Raw genomic sequence first — 18,644 nt, 5'->3', positions numbered from 1 at the left:
TCCCCCAAACAACACAGCTATTAGCATTTACTTACATTTGAATAGAGCCGTCTTGCATGTGAATGGAGCGCTAGGTGCGCGGGCGGGTCTCCAAAGCATGTGGAGACAAGAATTTGACATACGTCTATTTTTTATTTTTAACACTAATTTAATAACAAACACTTATTTGGCGATAAACTTTTTGGAAAGAAAACCATCTACTGTTTGTGTACATATTTTTTTCTAGGTTGCTACAATTCACAATTTAATTCACAAAAACACTTGTGAAAAAGTGATTGGCATCGTCAACCCCTAAGGTTTGAGACTGGTTTCAGTCACCTTCTTAGTCTTTATGGTCATGGTCACTGTGGTCAGTTTTCTGTCACAATACTCACAATCGCAATTTGTACAAGGGACGTACAAGATAATAATAACTGCACAAGTGACCTACAAGATTATGATGCAAAATGTTGCTCCGTATATTAGTAGGTCACAAATCACACTTTACCAATATCCACAATATTGTGGCTATTTCATCACAGAATATATGCAGAGTAAACGCAGAACAGGACAATGTTTGTGTGATCATAGACACAGCAGGAAAAGCGAGAAGACAAAAGCTGCAACCTATTCTCAGACAATCTTGAGACTCTCCTGGTGTGAATTCAAATGTCTGACGTCAAGAAATGTCTCTTTCGTTGCACTAAAGACTAGATTTCAAGACAGCTTGATGAGCCAGTTCAATCTCACAAGTACAGAAAATTGTGAATGTGCCTATCTGTCACAGTTGTGAATGAATGTGTCTATGGGAAACATTTACATAAAAGTGACCAATGCCTGAATGACAGAAAGGTGTCACTTTAGCAGCCTAATGAAGTCCCATGTCTGAAAAGGGCTTTACATTTCTCGATCTATTAAAAAGACCTTTCAAGGGTTCCTTAAAGGTTTTTTGAATGGTTAAAAATATGACTATTGAAAGGGATTGCTTTCAACCCTATATGACAGGAAATGCTTGATTGTACAGTAGGACTCTTTTGCCGGTTTTAGCAGGACAAGCAAAGCGGTCTAAAGATTTAAACTGTTTGCCAAAGAGTGCACCTACTTTAATATGAGCAAGTGAATAATAAGTCAGAAGTTAAAGCAGTAAAAGATTCTTTGTAAATGTCTAGAAGGCAGATTTCTTTTTGAAAACAATCTTATGAAAGGGACTCATTTAATAATTCATCACGTCTTAGCAGCAGCTTTATACTGTTCAGGGTTGTGGTGGTATACTGTTGGATCTAGATTCCTCTGCATCTGTTTGATCCAGAGAAAACCAAAAAAAAAAAAAAACTGTAGACAAAGTGGAGAACATGCACAGAAACTCCACACAGGCACTCAAGTTATGAGGTGACAAGGCAACCTGAATTTGCCATCATTAAAATACAATGTAATCATTTTTATTTCTTAACAGATACTTGTTATAAGTAAATGGCAACCAGATGGCTCTGTTTTAATGCTTTGGGTGGCATTTGTCTGGGCATGATGTATCTCCACTTTTCATCACACAGAGATGAGTCACTGAAAATCAATGCACAGTTACTCTGACAGATCACCTTTATCCTGCGATGAAACATTTCTATAAGGAAAAGTGCCCCAAGGGCAAACTGAATGGTTTTATGAGTATTACTGTAAATTGATAAAAATCATATGATGTGGCTTACACATCCCAGATCTCAAAACCATCTCAAAAGCCATTGCAAAGGCAACAAATGAAGTAATAATGCATCTAATAAAAATCTTTTTATGATGAAAACAAAATTATAAAAATTTCATAAGAACCCCTACAGTACAGTTCAATCCTTGTGGAATCTAAGACCAATACACAGGATGTTGAAGATGTGGTGGCTGCCGTTGGTATAATTATTTAAAGATTGCAATGTTTCTGACAAGTACCATTTTAAGATTTAGGTTTAATTATTCATGCGTGTCCATTGTCTTGGGGATAAAGAGTGAAAAACTTTATATTGACTAGTGTTAGACTTGTATAAAATTACATGATTGAAATGCTTGTAGAATGAAACCCTATATAAAAAACCCTATACGGTAATGCTTTAATTGCATATGTTTTCAGTGGAAATTGTTATTCTGTACTGTCGCAAAGCATTCTGCTAATTTGTTAAGAAGTCAAAGTGATGTCCTATTAAATGTACCTTTCAGTTTTTAAAAGAGAAAGATGAATTTTAATGGCTGTACAACAATGAAACCATATAGCTGAAACACAGACTATTATGGTTAAAGTAAGGTAAATGTACACTACACTAGCACCAAAACATTAAGAGATTACATTAACATCAATTATTAATGATATACCAGTAAACTGGTGAGTAAAGTGGTGACAGGCTCATTCTGGCCACGGTAGAAAGGCACCAGGACATGCAGTGCACCATAGTCCGCCATACATATGGCCCGAGCTGCCCAAGTGGCAAAAGATGTAAAGTTGTAAAAATTGTCTGTATATCAACAAAGGTAATTCCAGTTTAAGAAGTGGGTGGCATGCAATAAGGGGCTTAAAATACTTGACCATGTATCTGATAAACAAGTACCCTGACTTTTCCTCCCTATCAAGTAGTCATAACATACTTGGCTAGATCTCTACCATTGCATTGCTCTTTATTTACTCCTTGCAATGCACAGAATTTAATATATAAACAAGGACTTCCACCAAATAAATAAATGAAGGCTATTATATACCTACGGCCGGGGTGTAGCTAGACTGTCTGCACAGAGCAGGGACTTCTGATAAAGTAATTTATAAATAGTGTAAAAAAGTTTAGATCTCCTGTCCTATGCTATCCATAACACAATGTGTCAGTTATTGACTCAAGCAAGTAAATATTTAATAAAACATATAGTAAAGCCACTTTGCCACACAAGTTTGTCCTGAAGAACAAAAAAAATGACAAGATGAAAATGTGGGATGCCAGTTTTGTTTAAAATTTCAGCCCAGAGGATTGTGCTGTGTGCAGACTCTGACAGTTGACATCATGATGCTGATTTATTATTTAAAAATTACCAATTTTGCCGTTCTCCAACTTCAATTACAAAATTTAGATTTATTTTCTCAGAAAGTGAGTCAAAAATGATTAGCATTAGTTAGTAACCTAGTAGTAATAGTAAGTAGTAGTTAGTAACCTAGTAGTTAGCAGATAGATTTTTGTTTAATGCATATACTGTACACAAACAGGATCCTAACGAAATGTATACATAAATTATTAGTGACTGTCCATTAATCCCATGAGGCATTGTGATAGACTCAGCAGTATTTAAATGTATTTATCATTTCTAAAATACAAAGGTTACCTTTTTCTTTGTGGTTATGGTGTGTTTTGCAGCGTAATCTGGCCAGTGAGAGCGGTGCTTGATAGCAAAGGTGCGGTGGCCCAAAAGCGTGCCCCTCTAAGTCTAAAGGCTCTGGGGCCTCCAAAGTCACTCTGCTTATGCCTCAAGCTGTTGTGTGTGCCTCTTAAAATATGTATATGACTTCGATTGGTGAACCCTAATCTCTTCTATAATGTGATATTTTTATGTAATTGTGTCATGCCAAAAGCCTTTCATTCTTCTTTGTCTTTCCGCTAATCCCTTTCAGAGGCAAAAAAAATCGAAACAAAACAAACATGTGCAGCCAATCATAGTATAAACTAAACAAGAAATAAGATATGAAATGGATATAAAATAGTTCACTATTTATAAAACTAGTATTTAATGCCAGTGTTGGGTGTAATGGACATTACATTTTTGGTAAGGGAAGTCTTGAAATTCAACCCAACATGCATCTGGCATGACGAAAAACTCGGTGCTCCATGCTTATTGTGCAGGGAAAATTGTTTAAGGAACCTCATTTAGCAACAAAAAAAATTACTCTATTTGGAACATTCTGCAACATCACCAAAGCAGGTATTGCTTACTCTGTGTCGCACCTTGGCAATATAAGCAGTTAGGATACCTATTGCTGCTACTATGAAAATTCCACACGTTACTATAATAAAATATAGATTTTTATAGCCTGTGATTGAATGTGATTTGATTCATTTACAAGATGGATGGTGACATTCCTAAACAGATTTATCTGATGCAGACTAATAGCCTATGTAATTTTAACACATTGCTTTAAAAATAAGTAAGCTATCTCACGTGGTAAGGACAGGAACTAAGCAATTCCTTAAACTCTAACTTATAGAAATGACTGGCAGGTCATTATGAAAGTGCAAATTGGTTAGCACACTAAAGTGATTCACGGTTACCTGGACAACGAATCCTGCCCACTTGGTCTCTGGGCTGCAGATTCTTCTGTCTTCTTTTTCAAACATTTTAAATGGGTACGCTTGTCAAAGTAAGATTAGAAGGGATTTAGTTAACTAGTTTACATACTTTATAAGAGGTGCAAACCAAACTTAAGCAGGTTTGTTTTTCTCTCCAATACCCACATAATTTTTTCATAACAAGCTGAGGGTGTCTTGTACCCTCAGTATGCTTGCAGTATGCCCATGTTTAATTATGCAGACTACTTTAATGAATTTTTACCCCTCTTTCCATGTCTAAACCAACCATCAAATAATTAATATAATTTTATTTTTATTTTTTAATAAATTGCCCTAAAACATGTCATCTCTTGGAATGCCTCCAACATTTTTGAACTTGTAAAACACTGGAGCATAGCTAATGAATTGTACAGTTATTTATTCAGTATTTATTTTTTTGCGGAAATCTAATATATATATTAGATTTCCGCAGAAAATATTTTTTGGTCTAGTTATTTTGTACTTAAAATACATTTTAGATGATGAACTTAATACTTCTACTTGAATGAATTTTTTTTAGTGGTATTTCTACTTGTAGTGCAATAAATTTCTAGGAAAGCAATTGTACAGTATTTTGTTTGTGTACTTCTGCCACATCTGGCAGCTGCTGCACTAGCAGTTAAGTTAAGCCTTTATTTGTCACATATAAATTTCACAGCACAGTAAAATTCCTTCTTCGCATATCCCAGCGTAACTGGGGTCAGAGCGCAGGGTCAGCCATGATACAGCGCCCCTGGAGCAGTTAGGGTTAAGGGCCTTGCTCAAGGGCCCAACAGTGGCAACCTTGCTCAAGGGCCCAACAGATCGAACCGCCGATCTTCCGATCAGTAACCCAGTGCCTTAGCCCTCTGAGCTACCACTGCCTGATCCAAAGGTCACTACCAAGATTATATTACATCTGCCTACTGAATTCTTATTTTGAGTAGATATGAAATGTGTGATGTCGAAAGAAAACACAGGAAAAAGTACCGTTAACAGTTTAGTCTTAGGTTAGTCACAGTTGAGGAAACAGAGGAGCTGTGTGAAAGCTGAGTAATAATGCGCACTAACCTTCCTGTTACCTTCAAATTTACTAACATCTTTTATCCTTGGGTTAATTTGACCCCAGCAATTTTAACCTCCAAAAAACATTTTCATAAATAAAATGTTACCCAAGTTTATGTATAAAAGTAACTGAATATGAAGCAAAAAGTTTTTTTTTTTTGTCATTTATTTTAAATCTTTAAACATTGAATGGGGTCAAATTGACCCCAAAGATAATAGGAGGGTTAAGCAGATTACCAAAGGGGAAGATGAACATGCAATCTGCAAAAGGTTTCTTGTTTCACCTTGTTGTGTATTTTTGTCCTTCTAGTGTGTTAAATTGAGATGCTAAACATGCACATTAGCAGGCTAGTGATAATAATTTTACTGTATGTTTTAATGATATTAAGTCAAGGAGCTTTGAAATGAGTAGACAGAGAGGGTAGGCAAACATTCCTAGCACTTAATCTGAACCCTCATCATTCCCCTCCTCAAATCAGGGGGATGAGAGTAATTTAAACCAATCTAGAACAAGTATCTGACAATAGAGTTGCCAATAATCAGGGTTTGTTAAACTACTGTGACAAGGCTTACCCATCAGTCATAATGAGAGTGTTTTTCATTAAGCAGTAATATTTGCATGCTCATGTCTCTGTCAGTAAGCCAATAGCTTTAATTGTTTTTGTGTGTGTATTTTTTTTTATTAATTTTCCAACCACACAGTAATTAAAAAAGTAAAAAATAGTGCAGATGATGGTTTATATCTTCACTTTCTTTTTAGCTGAAGACATTTCTATTGGGAAATAACAGGTCTGTGCACATGCAGTTTGTGTGTTTGCCTGTTGTGTGCTTCATGGGTTTCCTCTCACAGTCCAAAGACATACAGGGTATGCTAATTGATTCCAAAGTGCCTGTGGTGTGTGAGTGAGTGTGTAAGCATATGCATGCTTGTGTCCTGCAATGGACTGGTACCCTGTAGTACCCCACCTAGTGCTCCAAGTCCCCTGAGATAGGCTCCAGGCGTCTTATGACCCTGCACAAGATAAGGAGTATAGAGAATGTATATAATTAATTATAATTGTAATTAAGTAAGTGAGGTCTGCATCTACAGGTTTTAATATTACACATTTAAACACATGCCCTGTGATCCTGTCTACCTTTGAAAACATCCTATTTGCACTTGGATTTAAGAGTGTTGTGCTGGCACCATTGCCTTTCTTTAGAAATATTGTTCTTGTTCTACACGGTAGCTTTGAGAATGTCATGCTCTCTTCACACTTTAGCTTTAAAGACATGTCCCTTGCTTTGATGCAGTCATGTTTGCTTTTTTTTTTATTTAGCTGTGGTGACATCATGCTGGTCCCACGTTCTAGCTTTAAGAACAACATGCTGCCTCTATTCCCCAGCTTTAAAGACTTTACGAGTCTGTCAAGGTCTTCTACTGGCCCACAAAGCAGCCTCTTAAGCCTTAAACCCTAGCAGCTAGCAGACTAGCTCCTACCAAAGACTCTTGAAAAGGAATATCCTGTCTGGGCCCAAACCCTAGCATCTACATAAGTTTTAAGGATAGCTTCCAAGCTCATGCACAGCACCCATGCCAAACAGTGTCCTTGATCCCAGGTTAGTCCCAATGCAGCACAGCTTTCCAAGCTCCCGGAAAAGTGACATAAACTTTTAACAATTAACATGAAATGTTAACTCATAACTAGTTCATAACTAATGCAGTGTTAGCACCTTTTTTTTTAAATCAAGGCTAAAAAAACTATTATCCAAGACTTATCTAAAATCTTAATTACTCATAGCAGATGAAACTATTGTATAGCTGACAAAGGATTTATGTAATAAAAATATTATATTGCTAATGTAGACATGTGCAACAATTCTGGAAATTTATGTAATAAATGAACATAAAGTTGTTTTTTTACAAGCACAAAAAAGTTTACTCATTACATAATTTAAACTAATTAAAGTTCATATTTCAGCAATACAGCAATAGTAGTAAAAGTAGTAGATGGAGATTTAATAGGGTATAATAAGCCACTTGCAACAAACACTCTTGGTTTTATACTGACATTTGTCAGCAATATACAGTGCATTGCAAAGAAAAAAAAGTCATATTTAAATAATGAACTGTTTAAAGCCTTCAATTGGTTAATTACTGCACTGATTAATATATAATTGTAATTAAAAGATGTATCCTGTGGTCATGAAAAAATATGTTTCTACTCTATTTTCCCTCAGTTTTAACTAAGGAGATTCGTGAAATTGATTTAAGAACTGTTTAATGTGTTATTTAAACCTTGAAGAATAGTGCTGAACCATTAACTTAGCAGAGGAAATGTGGTCAGAGAAAAATCACAAGTCATAAATCAGAGATCACCTAAACCTTGGAATTTACATAATTGTAAAAAAAGGTTACATCATAAAAAAAAATTGAAGTAGATTTTAGAGCCTTTTTTTATACAATGAAAATTTCCACACACATTACACAGTTAGAACTTATATGATTAGGACTAAACGGCTAAACAGTACATCATTAAGATAACCATTTGTTAGTGAGGCTAATCTGGAACGGACGAACTGGACTTTACAGCAGTCGGAAAAAACATCAGGTGAGATGAGTCTATGTTGTCTAATGAGTCCAGACTAACACGATTCAAGATTGATGGGCTCATCAGGGGAAGAAGAGAATTCTTGAATAGATGCACTCATCATGCATACTGCCCACTATACAAGACTTTGAGGGTAGTGTTATGAACTGGGTTGCTGCAATTAGCCATGTCTAGGTTCAGCTACATTTTGTGGCAACACTGACCCAAATGTACTAAATTACCAGCTTTTTTTCTTCCCTAATGCACATTCACATATTCCAGGACACACGCGCCAAAAGTCATGAGGCTGAAATTGTAAAAGAGTATAAAAGAGTATGTGAAGAAATAATTTTCACACATGAATTGGCCACTACAGACCCCTGACCTTAACTGCATTAAAAGTCCTGTTGTTTGATTCTCCTGTCATCAATACAAGTTTTCCGCCAACAATTTATGCAACTCTGGGTGGAAATAAATAATGTGGCATTGCATAAGGTTGTCGAAACAATGTTACAGAGAATACACAGCATAATTGATGCTAAAGGTGGTCCAAAGGAATATTAGTACAGTATGTGCAGCTTACAAAAAAAAAGTGACTCAGACATAATATACTGTATGCACTACACCTTTCTACTGCATTAAAGGAACAATGTGGTTGGCTACTAAAAAAGCTAGCAGCCTGGTTTAATGATCATACACACACTCGCTTTAAAAGGCACTTTAAAACACACCATTAAAAAGTTATGCCAAAATGGCAATGAATTAAATTGGTACCCTTCTAAATTGCAGGAAAAGAGATCCTTCTTTGCTAAGGGAAAGCTCTTACTCCTGCTAGATCAGCAGATCTCTCTAGCCTAATAAAACACAAAGAAAACAGATTTCCATTAACAATACCAAAAGAAAACAACAGCCATCAAAGTACAAATACCAACACTGTATACATTTTTCCAGACAAAAGCATTCCCAGAAGATTGAGTATTCTTTTAATCAGAAATTTTAACATTTAGTTACGGTTAAACAAATATAACTACAAACATAATCATTTAAAACCTTTATCTCTACAGTATATACCAAAATTAATTTACATAATAAACACATTTTTATCTTTGACTGCTGTGTTGATATTATACAGTAGTATGTTTCAGCAAAGCCAGATTACATGTACTAGTTGAGGAATGTGTAAAGGACACTGAATGAGACGTAACCTTTTCATTGAATTCTGACAAGGCAGTCAGCTACTGTAGAAGTAATCGTTGTGGTGATGTAATATTATTATGATTGTGATGGGCTTTTATTAGATTCATGCAGTTAAAAGGCTTAGTTTGATAATTGACTCATGTTTGAAGATGATGTACTGTATATTATTACTAGGAAAGCACTTTTTACATTTCAAGTTAAGAAAAATAATGCTGCACCATTTATTATAGAAAAACTAGTTTATCTATTTTTCTTTAAGATGAATCTGGACTTTTGGTCTGCCCTTTTCTTCTATGTTTGTACCAGTCAAAGAGTTAAGGTTTTGGTCACAACCTATAATAAGCAAGAGTAAAACCGAAAGGATGGTTAAAAAAAGAAGGCTGAGCCTTAAGTATTTATTTATTCATTTAGATTAGTTACACCTAGGGCAATAGAATTATCTCTCAGATTATAAAATTAAAAGCTCTTTGTTATGAACTGAGGTTATATACAGTAAAAAATATCAGCGAGTAATGGGGTTCGGAACATGCATGTTGAACATGTTCATGCTGATTTAATTTTTTTTTTTTTTTCATTTTAACATTCATGGTATAGACGTCTTCTAAATGTTTTGTTTCTGTTTAGTGCTATTCTGAAAATTGTACTACAGAATAGTTCATAGTTCATAGTAAATGAAGGATAAGTTAATCGTATGAAAGACACAAACAACACTCAAGTGAACAATACAAAAACTGAAACTTTCATGCTATATACTTAAATTATGCCACCAAAAAATTAAGGTTTCTTCTTATTCGATGAAAAAATGTAAATAAAACAAATTTACAGTTATATTTTACAGTAACAAGCTGATTTAAAATTTATTTTAACCAATGCTAGTATATTACCATGTCATTTATGTTGAACAGTAGCATGTCATTTAGATCAAATTACATTTCTTTATGTTTATCATGACTTTAACTTGTAATCAGTGGCAAATTGGGCATAGTTTGCTGAACACATACGGAAGGCACACCCATTTGTTTTTAAAATACGCATTGGCTGCGTCTCTACAGGCGCACTAAATTGTGTAACAGTACTAAATAACACACTGTCTACAGAAAATAGTGTAAACAATGGTTCTTTAAAAGAAAATTTTAATATGTGCTAAAGATGGCAGAGTTATTATTTTGCACAGCGTAGTGACCCCTCTGTTCTCCCCAGAGGAAATTGAAAGCATTAAAAGTCTTTTATAACTTTCATAATTTTAGCTACTGCAACTGAGACATAAACTTAGGTTTTTTTTTCTTAAATCCGGTAAGCATTAGCCTTATAAATAGCCAGATAAATTTGTTTGTTAAAGATCAAACGGAAGAAAATATACATCATTCATCTGAGGTTAGCCGCCTAGCTTGGTGCAAATGAGCATCATATAATTTAAACAGGCAAATTACTGCTTAGGATGTAATGAAGCAATATTTTTAAAACAAAACTGTCTGAACTTCTACCATTTATACAGCTTTGAAGTGAATTTTTGCTACAGAACAAGTTGCCCATTTATCGTTTAGATTTATTTTTGTAGTTATGCAGTTATTCCCATTTTGGGAATTGTGCAGGCTGTAGGAGGTATTTATGAAGTTAAAAAGGTTGTATTTCTCCTTCATACTGAGTGAAACTTTTCTGAATTCTTTAAAAACATATATTTAAACATGTACAACTGTAATTTAGAAAATTAACAATTAAATTTTTTAAAAATTGGCCTTTTAACATTCATTCGAATTAACCAAATTAATGGAAAAAATAGACTCAACACAGCTACACTGTCTTCACTTACTTCACAACATGCATAAAACCAAATGTCCAGATGTACAGAATGGTACTGTATGAATACTCATACCATTACACCCCTAATACACACACCACATACTATTGCATGCTGTTAAGTTTAAAGTAGGGGTAGAATTGCTTAGAGTGTCCACCACACCTCGATATGCTTACCGGCCAGCTTCAGCACTCCAACCGGGAGAAAGAAACACCCACATATAGAGTACACAGCACACATTATAGTGTCTGAATGTTCTCTTTGCTTTATTAACAGCATAGACTGGTTATTTAAGTTTTGAGCCAAACACTTTGCACCACGTATGTCTGTTGCTTCAAAGAACAGAGGTAATTAAAATGTTCCGGTTAGGTTCAAAGAGAGGAAGTTGCATAGATATCCGGAGATAGATCAACCATATGAAGTTTTACCATATAAGGAATGAGGAAACACAATGGGAGTGGCGATTTATAAACGTACGACAGAGAACAAAGAGAGATGTACAGTAAGATATAGGAGCACACAACTTGTATGGTAGGTAAGGCTTCTTCAATAATCGAACGGCATCAATAATCGAAGCCTTCTTTTATAACCAAAATCATATCAGATGACAACCTATTGAAGCTAATTGAGAGAATGCGAAGAGTGTGAAAAGCTGTCATTACAGCAAAAGGTGTTTACTTGAAAGAACCGAAAATTTAGCTTACTACATATTGCCATATGTGATATCATAGTTTTAATGCCAGGATATTTATATTTTATTTAAAAAATAAAATCCAGTGTAATTTGCATAATTCAACTCTATGCATAAAAAGTTACAGTATTTAAATTTTTGTAGCACTGTGGTTAAATCATATTTGAAAAATCAACTGATGTAAAGATGGAAAATAATTTTGTTAGGTTTATAATGGTGCACCAGATGTCACATTCTGCTGTGGTGCTGATCTGACTCATTTTATTATGACTGATATTCATGCCTCTGTGTATCTGTGTATTTGGAGTGATATTCAAATCATAACCACTGATATGTTGTGTATGTGTGTACAGTGTGTGTGTGTGTATGTGAACTGTATAAGCAGGCATGCATAAGTGTAAAAACAATTTGAAAAGTCAGAGCATTTAACCGTTTCTTTAGAAAATCACTGAAATAATGAACCAAGAACCAAGCTCCAATACACTTCTACCTTAGGGGTACAGTGTGTGTGTGTGTGTGTGTGTGTGTGTGTGTGTGTGTGTGTGTGTGTGTTTGTTGTTATTGTTATTTTCAGTGACTTTTGTATCAATGCATATGGAATCCCTTGTAGCTACACTCTTTCATCAAGCAGTAAATCACATTAAAAAAACAACAAAAAAAACAATACATAATAAAGGTACCACTGGTTTGGCTTTGCAACTTATATTTCAGACATTCAGTTAGTTTCTTAAAATCATTGTGGCCTAGTCTAGTGGGCTACATATATTGTCTAACTAGACCCTCTTGGTGTAACTTGCCTGCCTTTTAAACTTGTGGTTCAACAATTTTTTCCACCTGAGTAATATTTTGATGAGAAGCATTGCAAAGATTGGTCATATAGGTAATAATGTTATGCCATCTTAAACACAGTTTTGTCTCCTTAGCTATTATTTCTAAGTTGTTCCTAATTGATTCTAACCTGTTTGTGTTTTTCTGTGTATGGCTGCTGCATGTTACAAAGAGACTATCTTCTAAATCTGTCTCTAACCCCTGATCGAGGGCACTACTTTGTGTGTGGTACAAGGGATTATACACTCTAGCGCACTAGCTTTCCATTTCACGCTATTTGGGGTTTAACCCTAGTACTGCATAAAAGCAAATTCACAACTTAATACGTGTTTTTGTGCTGAATGTCAGCAATGTTATCATATTTTCTGTACTTAGGCTGATATTCAGTACAACAGCACTCCCTTTTATGTGTTATGGGTTACCTCATACCGTATACATTTTTGTATAAAACTTTGAATATGAATTCCTGTAAAATGTTCTGTAGAATTTTCAAGACAAATTCTTTTAAAGCTTTATAGAACTTTACTACCCAGATATGGCAAAAATATAATTATTATTAATTTCCATATCTATATAAATAAAAGTTTTGTCTGTACATACACAAATATATATTTTTTTGCCTGAAGTTAAACCTGAGCCTTTCACAATGAAAATGTATTACAGGAAAGCATTCCACTGCCATGTCACAGCAGCACACTGATAATAGTTTTATTGTTAGCTATCATTAACCAATAAAAATGAAAACGCAGCAGAAGAGTTTTTGGAATAGCTAAAAAGAAAAAAAAACAGGCCCACACCCATCTCGGGCTAACTAACTGATTGGCTTCTACCAGCGCTAGTTTGCTAACTACATTGACGATAACACAGGTCTAGTTTCAGAACAAGTTTGTGTGGGCCGGTGCTATATACCAAAAAGTGGCCAGCTGCCAAAATCTAATTGGACTCACTGTGGCGTCTCATTGTTTAATGCTTGAAGCAGCGTATATCTGTCTGATCATGCATAAATGCAACACAATGCAACAATTTTATTTTAATGATTTTTATTTATTTATTTTTACTGCAACAACTTTTTATTTTTCAGTGATCTATTGCTTGCTATAGTCACCCGCCAGCAATAACATGCAGCTTTAGCTTCTTGTTGTTGTGCAGAATTATATAGAACCATTCTGAAACAGTAAGGAAAAACATTGTAGGTTTTACTGGTCCTATGCTAATGTATTATTGTTATTGTTCTCTGATCCTTCACATCAGAATTGGTAGGTAACTAAGTACAGTACATTTACTTTATTGCTGTATTAACTACAGTTTTCCCATATATTTAGCGGATCATATACTGTATTAGTGGATACTTTCTTCTTTTACCCCCTACATACTACAACAACTTTCTACTTTCAACAACTTACCACAGTACATACTTTCGATTCGCTACATCTGTACATGGTGGTGTTGTGTTATATAAGCACAAAGGTGTGTGGCACTCACACTTACAACCTTCTGACTATCATACGCAATTGTGTGGTATGTATTCTTTCCACAAACCGTGCAGTCATGAGGTGTTCAGGCGTTTGAACTCAGAACTGAAGGTGGTTTCAGACAGTGACGAAAAATAACACATTCACAGTTTGGAAGCACAGAGAGAGAGTGAGCAAGAGAAAAAGACTCTTTTACTATGATTTTCTCTACTTTTTCTCAAGCAGACATGGAAACTGAGGACTTTTACTTGAGCAATAATTTACCTAAGAAATCTTTACTTTTACTCAAGTACAGGACACAACACAAACCACACCTTAACATTAACACATCAAAGGTGCACCTCGGTACAGTCTGTGTTTGTTTTACTTTGAAGACCTGTAGCAAAAAACCTGGGTAAAAAATTGATGTAAGTCAAAAACTGCAGACTGATTGACAATTGTCAATAATTTATGTCAGTGGTGTGATAGGCTGATAGATCTATTTACAGTACCGTATATCAAGTAAAAATTTCCAAAGCACATCATCATCATTATTGACATAAATTTTATCCCAATACTGATTCAAGATTGTTTAATAACACTGGAAGCATGCTGTGTTATTTTTATTTATTTTTTGTTAAGTGGTGTTTAATTCTAACATGTACTTATATTTTATTTATTGTCCAAACTATTTTACTGAAAATAGTGACAAAATAAATTCTTTAAAATAAAATTCATTTGGAAATACCATTAAAAAATAAAAGTTATACTTGCTGTAATTCTCTATACACAACTGTCAGCCCTTTTCTGTGTAAAGCACTGTGAACAGCAGCAGTAAGAAACACCTCTTAATTGAGAGTGTCTGAGAAATGCATCATCATGCCTGCTGTCTCATTGTGGTACATTAGTGTGCACTGGATTTCTGGTTCACTATGTGTCATAATATGGTGAACTATACAGAAACTATTATTTCTGGATACTAGATATAATATACTGTATAATATAGACTGATCCACACAAATAGCAAAATACACTATATAATGACTAGGGCATGGAAACAGTGTAAAAGGGGAAAAAAACAGTTGTGTTACTTAGAGAGCAGCTAATATAACGTGTTGCAAATACATTAACTATATGCTACTACTTGATTAAATTTGGCTTTTAGATTTTATCCACGCTAATGTGTCCTCATTTCATTCTTTATAATAGATAAAACTTAAATAGTCTAATATATTGGGTGTTACTGCTTAAAAGAAAATAATGTATGGTACTCACCAACTTTTAATTTAACTGAGATAAGTATTACATAATTTTTAATTGTGCATCTTATAGGCTTAAGTATTAACCACAATGCAAGTGATTTTTCATTCAGTATAAGTGAACATTCATAAAGATATGGTTTGCCAAAAGTAGAAGAGAACAGAACCCCGAAATCAATCCAATTTGAACATCTCTGTAATACCTACAACAAACCACCCAACACTAGAACCTGACCTGACTAATGCTCTTGTTGTTGAATGAGCAGAAATCACTACAGCCGCACTTCAAAATCTTGTGGCTAGCTAAAAAAAAAACCCAGCTAAAATAGTTGAGACTGTTATAGAAGCAAAGCTGGGGCCAACTTTATATTAATGACAATGTTTTTGCTATTGGGCATTAATATAAATTTCATATTAACATTTAGCATTGATGGTTTGATGGTCAGATGTCCACATATTATTAGCGATAGTTAATGTGAATAAAATGTAGAACATACTTTACAGTTAAAGTATATTTAAGCTACATGGACAACATACAGTACACTGAAGGAGCTGGAATTTTCCCTTAAATGCAGAATCGTTCATGGGTTTGGAATACACTCACACTGATTTCAAAATCTCCCAATGACCTCTATGATTATCTCATAACCTACCGATTTTTTATATGAGATTAAAATTTATATTAGCTTAGCTGCCCTGTGATGGATTGGCACCCTTTCCAGGGTGTGCCCCACCTTGTGCTCCTGGGATAGGCTCCAGGCCCCCCGCGACTCTAAACACAGAATAAAGCGGTATAGATGATTGGTCAGTGAGTGAGTAAGCGATATTAGCTTAACATCAATTAAGTGTTAGAATTAAGTGATTCATGTGCATTACATGCAGACAGAGTGTGAATAAACACTACCATAAATAAACTGAACCTTTCTAAATTAATTCAATTAATTGTGATATCCTGACTGGTTCATGGAAAAGAAGCCTTTATATAAATGTCTTCTGATCTAACACATTGTAGCTCTTTTAACTAGTTATAAGATGCCTGTTGTTAACATCTTGATGTCTTTTAGCTGTAAAATCTTTACTGTTATTTAACCCCTAATTAAGTTTGGAGGTTCAGGTTTGATAAGCCAAAGCAGGTTGGTTGATGGTCCGACCAAATCTGTCTAGGATTTAGCCATCCTACCTCTACGTCTAGTTTTTACAATGAATGTTCTTTTCTTTTGTTAATACATTTTAAACACTATAATAGCATCCCCTACTGATGCAAAGTTGGAAATAAGGGAGTCATGTGGAGCAGCTTAAATCTTTACTATACCCCACATTCATTGCTGTAATATGATTAGGTGCAGTGCAACTTGATGAAAAATGTTTGGCTAAAGATAGACAGCCACTAGAGTAAGGATTTTTAAAAAAAAGAAAAAAAAACAGGTTGTGCCGGGGTAACCATACAGTGGCTAGCTGTGCCACAACACTGGTGGTCACCACAGGAGTGTGTATTACATTACATTTTTTAAAACTTTAGTAATGGGAGGGCTGTAAATCCAAATCCCAGGACTGCCATAAAGCAATTGCTGATCCTTCTAGAGAGACCCTTTTAACTTTCCCCCTAACTTCTCTATTTATAAGCTGCGTTGAGGCATATTTAAAAAAAAAAAAAAAACTTTATAAAACTAGGACACATATAGTAACATTCAAAGATGTTATCTGATTGGACCACAATTATTTAAGCACCTCAGGATTTATCCATGACAAGTTGTTTGTCTACATGCTGATGCTTTAATGATTTCATAAACACAGCTCCTTACCTCCATTCTGTGTTGTAGACCTCTGGGATTTTGCACTCTGTGCTACCAAATAACCATTGCTGAATGTTAGACTTGTGCAATATAACAAGTTAATATCCATAATTTCTATGGTAATCTGTAATAATTTGTGCAGATGTTTTAAACTGACATGGCGTGGAAGTCCTGTCCCTACTTACTTTATGTGCCTTCTCTTTCTGTCAAAAGAAATGAAAACTATTTACAGTTATACTGGAGTTAATTCATGTTAAAATAAAATGTATCAATCTGTGTTTGACATAGCTATTAGACAAGTATTTGTTTAATATCAGTTATTAGCTATTATTATTATTATTATTATTATTATCATTATTATCATTATTATTATTATTATTGTTGTTGTTGTTATTATTATTATTATTTTTGAATGCCATCAAGATTTTAAACGAATCTACAATGCTGTGTCAGATGCAACACTTTACCGATAATGTTAACTGTAATCATAATAATAAGAAAGTTTGAAGTTATTTATTTATTTATTCAGTTAGTTAGTTAGCTAGTTAGTTACTTAGTTATTTATTACATTACTGCTGTACCACCTTAATATCCACGAACTAGAGGAGTTTTGCCCTCTAAAATAGTGGAAATGTTTGTTTTCCTGTCTTTTATTAGACTATTGATCCTGGGAGATTAAACCATTTATTGCGATTTTTATGGTAAATCACAAGCAGTATAAAAATCAATATCAAACAAGCCTACTCAATGTGCAACAGCGCACACCATTGTCACATCTCCACAGATAGTAATATTGTAAAAGGAATAAGTTTTGCAAAAAGGGAAAGGTAGAGGGAAAAGTGTAGAAAAAAACTACCAACACGGTCAGAGCAAAGAAAAACTGGATTCCATATAAATTGTTTGGTTACATTATGATGTGAGTGTGTGCTCAGGGGTGATGAGGTTACAAAGTACTGTACTTAAATTGTGTTGCAGTTTTAATTATCACTATCTTGTCACTATTGAGTAAACAATACATTACTAATTTATACCACTTAATCTGAGGAGGTTTGTAGTGGGCATGGAGCCTATCCAAGGAAGATCAGAGCACAACGCAGAGTACACCCTGGATGGGATACCAACCCTTTGCAAGGTGCACGCATGCATACACCCACACACCAGTAACACACTATGGGCAATTTGAAAACACTAATTAGCCTACAGGTACAATGCAGTTCTTTTGACCATGAACCACAAATGGTCAAGAGAACATGCAAGACTCATGTACACAGGTGGTGACAAGATTTAAACCCTCAACCCTGGAGTTGTAGGGCAAGAGTGCCAACAGCCACGACAGTCCCTAACCAAAAGCATTTGAAGTGGTGAACCAGTCTGTAAAAATTACAAGAGTGTGAATAGAAAAGAATATATTGCAGTTCAACACACTGAAATTGCTATAGTGTGTCTCTGAAGCTTGATCAGCACCTACATCCAACATGTCTCTATCTTGCCTTGTTGATTTGCTAAAAACACACACCCCTCAGTAAACAGTCCATCGAAGAACAAAACCCAAACAGACTCTGCAGGCCTACTGAGTGTCTTTCATATACACCCAGCGGTCATGTTTCATATAAACCTGGCTGCATCTTCTGGAACTTGCATCAACTGGAAACACAGGGGCCAATTTCAGCTCCTACTGATCTACTGCTCAGCTT

General features: G+C 34.8%; 1 protein-coding gene across 1 annotated transcript in view; it reads right to left on the bottom strand.

Annotated features, from left to right (window-relative positions):
* fibcd1b (fibrinogen C domain containing 1b) overlaps positions 1 to 18,644 on the bottom strand; it is a 164,180-nt gene that overhangs the window by 144,716 nt on the left and 820 nt on the right. The window lies entirely within an intron of this gene.

Source organism: Clarias gariepinus, chromosome 24 (genome assembly GCF_024256425.1).
Source record: "Clarias gariepinus isolate MV-2021 ecotype Netherlands chromosome 24, CGAR_prim_01v2, whole genome shotgun sequence".
NCBI classification, from domain to species: domain Eukaryota; kingdom Metazoa; phylum Chordata; class Actinopteri; order Siluriformes; family Clariidae; genus Clarias; species Clarias gariepinus.
Note: the sequence above shows the minus strand (reverse complement) of the source record. Positions and strands in the feature narration are given on the sequence as shown.